The sequence below is a fragment of the Pteropus vampyrus genome, unplaced genomic scaffold (genome assembly GCF_000151845.1).
Source record: "Pteropus vampyrus isolate Shadow unplaced genomic scaffold, Pvam_2.0 Scaffold14, whole genome shotgun sequence".
NCBI lineage: Eukaryota > Metazoa > Chordata > Mammalia > Chiroptera > Pteropodidae > Pteropus > Pteropus vampyrus.
Genome location: NW_011888795.1, coordinates 12,485,131 through 12,492,692, shown reverse-complemented (window position 1 = coordinate 12,492,692; position 7,562 = coordinate 12,485,131). Strand labels below are relative to the sequence as shown.

At 36.1% G+C, this 7,562-nt stretch overlaps 1 long non-coding RNA gene across 2 annotated transcripts in view; it reads right to left on the bottom strand.

Moving 5' to 3' along the window:
* LOC111734138 overlaps positions 1-7,540 on the bottom strand; it is a 53,574-nt gene extending 46,034 nt beyond the window's left edge. The window contains exons 1-3 of one of the 2 annotated variants that reach the window (XR_002778333.1): positions 7,348-7,540; positions 5,276-5,370; positions 313-378 (exon numbers count right to left, since the gene is read on the bottom strand). This is a non-coding gene — a long non-coding RNA (uncharacterized LOC111734138). Of the gene's footprint in view, positions 1-312; positions 379-5,275; positions 5,371-7,347 lie in introns of those variants that run through there. The other variant, XR_002778332.1, reaches the window with a different exon arrangement.
* Between the last annotated feature and the right edge of the window lie 22 nt (positions 7,541-7,562).

Sequence of the window (7,562 nt, the reverse complement as noted above, 5' to 3'; positions counted from 1 at the left end):
GGAGAAAAAAGAAGGAATAACTTCTCTGTTTTAGTCAAATTGAAGAGTTTCAGACTTAATAATATAGGAGCCTGCAGTCAATGACAAGATAGGGAGCTGGGGCTTGCTCACTGCTTGACCTTGGGAAAATAAAACATAATCCACTAGAAGATGGCAAATAGAGGCTCAAGTGAGAAAGATCTAAGAGGATTTTTATCATTCCCTCTAAGATTTGAGATGTGATGTGGTAAGGCTAGCCTTATAAAAGAAGTATATCACATGCCCCAGGTGAACATGGGTCTTACCTTAGGAAAAAATGAAATGAACACTTACGACAGAGTTTCAGGAAAATCTTGATGCTGTACAACCTAAATGGGCCACGTTCAGTCAGTTGAAGGCCTAAATAGAAAAACAAATCAACTTCCTTGGAACAGGAAGGAATTCTGCCAGCAGATGGCCTTCACATTTGAACTGCAAAAATCAGCTCTTCCTAGGTCTCCAACCTGATGACCTTCAGACTTGAACTAGAGCATCAGTTCTTCCTGGGTTTCTAGCCTGCCAGCCAACCCTGCAGATTTTGGACTTGCCAGGTTCCATAATCACATGAGCCAATTCCTTAAACTAAATCTCTTTTTATGTATATATATACACATTCTACTGGTTCTGTTCCTCTGGAGAACCCTGATTAATATAAAAAGTATGCAGGCATTTCATATGCACAGAATACCACAGAGAGATTGTTCTAGTCACAGATACAATGAAGTCAACAACAATTCACACAAGATAAAAGACAGAAACCAAATGTAAACCAGGGAGAAGAAAAATAAAAAGAGGAAGAGAGAAAATTACATTTGCTTTTTTAGCTGTCACGATTTAACCCATTTGAGCTAAAAAAAAAAAAAATGACTTTAAATTTAAAAAAAATTAAATTCATCAACTTCTGAAGTATCCAGTTACCATGTTCCTTGTACCTATCCAAGAAAGCACTTCTTTTCCAAATTGAACCAACAATATGGACTACTTTTTTGGAATACTACCTTTTCTCTGTTGCTATAATTTCCAAATGGAATGTTTTGTTTGCCATAACTATCTCCTAAGTCAAGACATGTTCCCATTGCCCAGAACTAGAATTTACTTTCAGGTCCCCTTTCATGCAACCTAGTTAATTAAGCCTTGCTCATCCCTATGTGTGACATATATGACACATATGTGTCATCCCCTTACTCTGAGTGTGATATTTACCTGTAAATATTCATATATCGTCACTCATCCATATTTACTTAGTACCTGTTATGTGCCTGGCACTGAGCTAATTTTTAAGTATAGAATTATGAACAAGACTTATATAGCCCTACCTTCGTAGATCTTATATTTCAGTGGAGAAGACAAATAATCAATAAGGAAATAAATTATAACTGTTATGATGGAAATAAATGGAGTGCTATGAGAGGGGAGAGGTCGCATTTAAGTTGAGACCTGAAGATAAAAAGAAAATAAAAGTGAGGAAAGAACATATCAGAAAACAGCAGAATAAAAGCTCTGAAGTAGGGAACACTTGGAGTATTTAGAATATATCAGAAAATCTATGTAGGTGGATCCTGATGACTGATGGATAGGGTTGAAATTACAGTAGGATACATAGAGACCAGATCATAAAGGGGTTTATAGTGAATTTATTAGGAAGGATCAAAGTATAAAGCACAAGAATTGCCATTTGTGGAAGTGGCTACAAGCAGAAGAGAATGCATGTGTGGCTGGAGAGTTTGAGAAATATACAATTCCAGCGTGAATACATTACAGACATAGAGAAGAATGATTAAAATATGATTATAACGTAAGCTGAAACATAATCAGTGATATTGAAACCTGCCTGAAAAAGTCATCTGTTAACAAGTCTGAGATATTCTTTAAAGGCACCTCTCCAGCCAGCTATTGGTATGTGCATGGGGGGACAAGGAGGGGCAAAGAATTAATAGATTAAGTTCAGTATCTTCCCATCACTGCTTCAACAAAGAGTTCTGCTGTTACCTGTTTTGTATATTGGGCTTCCATTTTAAGAAAAGTTTAAAAAATATTTTGAAAAAGTGCTTAAAAACAGCAATTATATATATGTATTTATGAAAAATATATAATGTTATATAATAAATATGGAGAATATATATAAAATCCTGAAGTGACTCCCACTCCACTAAGAGTAAAAGCCAAGTTCCTCCAACGCCTACACATCCTGCACTCTGCTTACTCTGCTCCTGCCATACTGTCTTCCTGCTGTTCCTCAATATACCTGCCTTAAGACCTTTGTCCTTGCTGTTCTCTCTGCCTGGAATTGATTTTTCCCAAATAGGCCGAATGACTAATGCCTTCATCGCCTTCAAGTCTTTGCTCAAATGTCATCTTCTCAATGAGACCTGCTCTGACCATTCTATTTTAAAACTACTACACCCATCCCTCAGCATTGCCAATGACCCTTACCTTTATTTACTTCCTTTTCTATAGGATTTATCTCTTTCTAATATACGATTTCACTTACTTATTTATTCTGTTTATTGCTCATTGTGTCTCTCCACCAGAATGTAAGGTCCCTAAAGGCATTGTGGTATATTATTTTACTATTTTATCCCTAACATCTGAAAGTGTCTAATCTTCAACAAATATTTGCTGAATAAATTAATTAATTCATTAAATTAACTGCATTTGGAAATTTGAACAACAATCAAATGTCATATCTAAAGTGGGTAGGATCAAAGTTAAATCTTTACCTAGATATGCTGGATCTTCCAATGGATTCCATTAAGGATGGCAATATACTAAACTAATAATATATTTCCAGTCTATGAAATTCTCCTTTGGTTCTGTCATCAATAAAATGAAAAGGAGTTACTGTTTAATAATTAAAAGATGAACATTCTGGATTGGTTTTTCAAAGAAGTGTTCAAATTGCATTAAAAATGGTTATCAAACCAATCCAGAATATAGTAACAAATAATACTATTTATTCAGCAACAATTAAACTGTCAAATTTTCTTGGTTATAATCCTGACATGTTCCCTGGCATAGTATTATGAGACATTGCCATGAAATGAGAACCTAGGAAGCATGTATGTTTGCATCTTTGCAGCAGTCATGACAAAGTACGTGAAGATAAGCACACTGACCTACTCCACATCAGCATCACGCATATCTTTAAACTGTACTTTTTCAACAATCATGATAGATTTGTTCTGAAATATCCTCATTCTATTTCTAAATCCTGTATGTAAACAAAGAAAAACATGTAAAAAACAGCTGGCTGAGAATAGCACTGCAGATGGCCACTGCATATGGTCAAGCACTGCACATCTCTGGAATTGCCATGTGCATCCTACATTGTACATGGATTATGATGTAAATGCGCCAACAACTACACCCCTGTTCTGCCCTGGAGTTGTGCAGTGTTCACCCCTGGGTGAAGTTCAGAACTAAATGGTCTAGATTGAAACTGAAATCAGTGATCTTTCCTCTTGGAAAAAGTAATTCAAAATTACTGAGCTAATCAATCTTGGACAATGAAATATGAACTGATTTACATTAATATAATATTCTCAAAACATCTACAAGTAACTAAAAAATGGAGACGGTGTTAGAAACACAAGTATCTTAAAATGACTCTATATGATAGATTACAATTCCTCACCCTTGAATCCTTATTTAGTTGGCAGTAGGTTTTCTGGTAAAGGGCTGACAATTTGATACCCACAATGATCTTATAGCACCCTCAAGTGGACAAATATTAAACTGACAATGTTTTTCTTGAAGTGGTCTGTGACACGAAAAATAAAAAGAGGATGGTGGAATCCTTTCAAACAAAGACTACCGAATGAATGAAGATGTACCAACTTTTATCAGAAGAGCTCATAGTTTGAATTATTTTTTTAATAATAAGGATATATTTTTGGTTCAGCTAACCAAACTTTTTCTTTAGTATTCCTCTTTCTTCCTTGAGTCAACTAGGGTGACTCTGAACAGAACTTTGAACAGAATAAAGCTAACTACTTTATATGGTACCAAGTCTGTAATCTAAACTTCTTGCACCATGTGATTATAAATTAAATAAAGTGATCTCGTTTTAAGAAAAAAGGTTCAAGGCTATCTTTAGATGTTAAAATAATAATAGATATTTTTTAAATAAAATATGTTTCATATATACATTTACAAACTACATCCTTAAAGAGCATGGTTTCAGCTGATGCTGTAAACTGTATGATGTGGTAGAAAGAGTACTAGATATATAAGAAGACAATGTGGATTCTAATGTTAGTTTTTGAACAAATTATTAACCTCCCCATATCTCTTTGTTCATTTTTAAAATGCAGAGTAGAAAGAACAGAGGCACTAGTTGGTGGCTTCTTAGCATACTAGTCAAGATTCTTAGTTCTAAACCATTTCACCTCAAGCTGGCTTACGCAACAAAAAGGGATTTTTTTTTTTTTTAAGAAAAGGAGAGAAAAATGCTGAAAAATTACAGGGAGGAATATTAACATATTCCTAGAGTCTTAATCAGTTTTATCTACCCTTTCCTGATACACATATCCCATCCTTAACCCCAGATGAGGATGAGGCTTTGTTGAAATTGTTTACATCAGAGTCAAACTAGAAAGAACCTGTCTACAAACATTTCTTATAGTCATAGATTTGTGTAGGTCCTTCCCAAATGGTAATATTCAAGTTTCTGAGATCCAGATAGACTTTATCTTCTGCATACAGTGTCACTAGCAGCTGTGCAAGTTATTTTGGGAAACTTGGGGGATCTAAGAATAGCTTCTTTGATATGCTGCTTCTGCCTCAGCTTTATGTGGCTACCTTGCTTCAGCTAAGTTTTTGTGTTCTTTGCTCAATACATCAGGCATTTAATCTGTGTGTGTGTGTGTGTGTGTGTGTGTGTGTGCACGCGCGCACACTCATACAGAGGAGGCAAGGGGGGTCTCTTCCCACTAAGCTTACATAATATGTATGTAATGACATGCTTACGTAATATATATATAATGCTTACATAATATATATGTCCATAACTAAAATGCTCACATAATATATATGTCCATAACTAAAATACCTCTACCTACCTCACTTCCACACTTGCAGTCTCCAGAATGTATCTTGCTTTTCCTTACCTCTACTTCTTTAATTATATTGCTCCCTCCTCCTGTAATGCACATACTTGTCTCCTCCTCTCCTCTTACCCCCAATAACCCCCGCGACCTCATCCCCCATAAAAAGGGATCTAAACAGATACTTAGTAGGTGTCGACAATAGTGCTCACCACTGTTCCATATTTGTTTCTCCTTATGTCTGCTCCTCTATTGGATTTGTGCCACTCAAGAATCTGGCATTTTTTCATCTTCATATTTCCAGAGCCTAGAAAGAGTTTGTTAAAAGATGTACATGTGTGCTTACTTAAAAATTAAATTTGACATCACAATAAATAGTCCCAGGATCCAGACACCAAAGATCTGACATCTTGAGTGCCCTGCCCTCTCTTCCCTCTCACAGATTCATTTAATTATTTATGCTGCTTAATCTGGAAAAGTTATTGAGAAACATTTTTCTTAAGATCAAACTAGTAAACAAAAAATTTCATTAAGATATTGAATAGTGTTTTCTTTCTATGTCCACTTTGAGAACCCCCATGTGTGAGACTGGTTTCCCCAAGATGAGAAGCTAAACTAATCTCCTCATTTTCTCTCCTCACAGCTTCCAATCCTCCCTCAAAGAGCCAGTGCTTGTCCCCTCCAAAGTCGAAGGTTATCTATCCCAGCAAAAAAGGAATTCAAATACACCTATAAATGTAAAAGTCTTACCCTCATGTGAGAGTGGTATTTGGGAAGTGAAGAACAAGGTTGCCTCTGGTACTTAACTACTGTGACTACTGCCATTTAAAGCCAGCACTAACCACATACAAAAAAAAAAAAAAAAATCCCAGATGGAATTTCGATTACACCTGCTTGAAAGTTTATTTTTTCTATCACTACTCTGTACACAGCAAGCATTCAATAAATGTCACTCTTGATGAACACTGCCTACTCTCTAAAAGCAGATACTTTCTCTTACTTCCATGGCCATACCACAGCAATTTTAGATGCTCAAATTAGAGTGGTTGGAGGTTACTCTGGTGTTGGGATTAGGAAAAAGAGTAGATGTCCCATAGTGATGAAGTGCTACCCAAGAATGGCCTCATAAGGTAGCATTCTGAGGGCAGTTAAGTGCCACTGTCCGGCATCTGGTTCTCAGACACTGAGCTTCACAGTCCCTCCAGAGATGATTAGATCCTTAATAACAGATGAACTCTAACTAAAATTACATATTTTATTTACGGGAATGTCCAAATAGTTCATTTTTAATAGTCGGCTTTTCAGTGACAGAACCCTTTTTCCTAAAAACAGCCATTCTCTATAGTTAAACACAAATCAGTCTGTACTACTGACTAAACTTTCCTGATATGCCCACACTGGCTTGAAATTTATTATCTTTTAAACTTGAATTCTTCTTTGTTGCATTTTCTCAAGTCTCGGTAAACCATTTGCTGATTTGCCAGGATTTTTCACAAAATAGCGTGGCAGCATACACTATATTCTGGGCTGGGTCTTCTATTCAGGTGCTGAAACAGTGAAGGGCAAATTCATCTCCCCAAAGACACACAGCTGGAGAGGGGGCAGAATAACTGCTACCATTTATTTTTCTTCAAGAAGACTATACTAAATTACACATAGTTAAGTGGTACAAATTTTAATATATTGAAATAAATTTATATTGAAATAAAACTGTCAAAATTAAAGTAAGTTAGTCCTTCTATATGATAAAAATATTCTCTCCAGCAACTCTGCCTGTGAAGGTCTATTAAAATCGAGATGACATTGAGCAATTTATTGAGGCTCTCTGGGCCTATTTCCTCAATCTCTAAAATAAGAGTATATGAGATACACCCCATAGGTAACAAGAAAAAAAAAAAACCTAAGTCACAATTACCTTTGAAAATCACTCGAATTACCCTTAAGAAGAGTATACTGACTTTAGCATACACAAGGCCATACAGTAAATCTTATGGGCGCTAAATTCTGAGAAACCACTTAGGTAAACTTAAAAAATGTTAAAAAGAAAGTATATATGCACGTGTCTGGGCATTAAAGCCATCTGGTTTTAAGTTAACGCTAAAATAACAATGAATGGGTTATGGAGAATACAACGCGAATGCTTAATAAATGTTACTGTCCTTCCTTTACTGTACCCTTTAGCCTATCAGGAAATCTCCCAAAGCAGTTATGCCTGAGACATAAGTAGTGATTCCATCCAGCGAGTACTTTGAGAGAACCTTTGTAACTCGTTTGGAGTTCTCACCTGTTCGGGCACTGGCACTTAAACCCGTCTCACTAAATTGAAGAATGAATTGTTATGTACCATAGAGTAGAGCTCAGGCCATTGCAATGTAATGTAATAATAACGCCATGGAAACTTTAAAAAGTAAACTCGTCACACACATCACCACCTCGGAGCCGTGGTCAGCCTCTAGCTCGGAAAACGCGCAGCCCAACCCTTCCGGCTTCCGTACTCTC